This window comes from Nestor notabilis, unplaced genomic scaffold, assembly GCF_000696875.1.
Source record: "Nestor notabilis isolate BGI_N333 unplaced genomic scaffold, ASM69687v1 scaffold8076, whole genome shotgun sequence".
In the NCBI taxonomy this organism is placed as follows: Eukaryota; Metazoa; Chordata; class Aves; order Psittaciformes; family Psittacidae; genus Nestor; species Nestor notabilis.
In genome coordinates, this window is record NW_009934207.1 from 1 (window position 1) to 1,264 (window position 1,264).

A 1,264-nucleotide genomic window follows, 5' to 3' on the forward strand; every position below is an offset into this window, starting at 1 on the left:
GGTACATCGCGCTGCTGTGCTTCACCAAGTGCTTGAAAGCCGTGGGGCTGTTTGAATCTTATGACCTCCTGAAAGCGGTGCACCTCGTGCAGTTTATCTTTGTAGTGCAGCTGGGGTGAGTGCGCAGGGGGGGAAGCCTTGTCCACCGACCTAACAGCATGCCTAGTCCACAGCGTTCTTTGTCAGCATCAAGCTTATAGCCTGCATTACGTTGTTATAGCAAAATCGAGGAGAAGGCATAGCAGTGGATCCAGTAAATACTCTGTTCGGAGCAGTGGTTTTCCGTTATACCTCAACTCACTATAGTTTCATAATCATATCTCAAGCTTAAAGGAACCCATAAGGAACATAAGTAAAACCTCCAGCTTCTCACAGGGCTACCTAAAACTAATCCATATAATCAAGAACATTGTCCACCCACTCAGTGAAGAGCCTTTTCCTAATGCCCAACCTGAACTTCCACTGACAACAGGTTTAATTCCATTTCTGTAGACCCCATTGCTGGTCACCAGAGAGAGAAGTCCAGCACCTCCCCCTCTGCTGCCCCCCTTGAGGCAGTTGTAGGCTGTGATGAGGGCTTCCCTCAGCCTTCTCTTCTCTAAGCTGAGCAAATCAAGTGACCTCAGCTGCTCCTCGTAAGTCTTCCCTCAAGGTTTTTCAACATCTTAGTTGTCTTCCGCCGGACACTAATAGCATGATGCCCTTTTGATACCAAGGCACCCAGAACCACACACAGTACTCAATGTGGGGCCACACCACTGCAGTGTAAAGTGGGACAGTCACCACCCTTGACCTGCTCGCCATGCTGTGCTTGATGCACCCCAGGGCATGGTGCGCCCTCTTTGCTGCCAGGGCACACTGTTGACTCACATTCAACTTGCCATCAACCCAGACCTCCAGATCAGGTTTGCTGATGATAGGAAGCTGGGGGCAGTGGCTGATACACCTGAACGTTGTGCTCCATGTAGCAGGACCTTGATGGGCTGGAGATTTGGGTGGAAAGAAACCTAACACGGTTCAAAGAGGGCAGGTGCAGGGCACTGCATCTGGTGAGGAAGAACCCCCAAGGACCAGGACAGGTTGGGGCTGACCTGGAGAGCAGTTTAGCTGAGAAGGACCTGGGTGCACTGGTAGATGACAAGTTGACTATGAGCCAGCAGTATGTCCTTGTGGCCAGGAGGGCCAATAGTAACCTGGGGTGCATCAGGAGGAGTGTGGCCAGCAGGTTGAGGGAGGGGGTCCTGGTGAGGGCAAAGCCGCAGCC

General features: G+C 51.9%; 1 protein-coding gene across 1 annotated transcript in view; it reads left to right on the plus strand.

Moving 5' to 3' along the window:
* The first annotated feature begins 6 nt into the window (after positions 1–6).
* SLC30A5 (solute carrier family 30 (zinc transporter), member 5) overlaps positions 7–1,264 on the plus strand; it is a 22,339-nt gene continuing 21,081 nt past the window's right edge. Inside the window, exon 1 of the mRNA XM_010017215.1 lies at positions 7–115. The gene's annotated coding sequence lies outside the window, so the exon portion shown is untranslated. The remainder of the gene's footprint in view (positions 116–1,264) is intronic.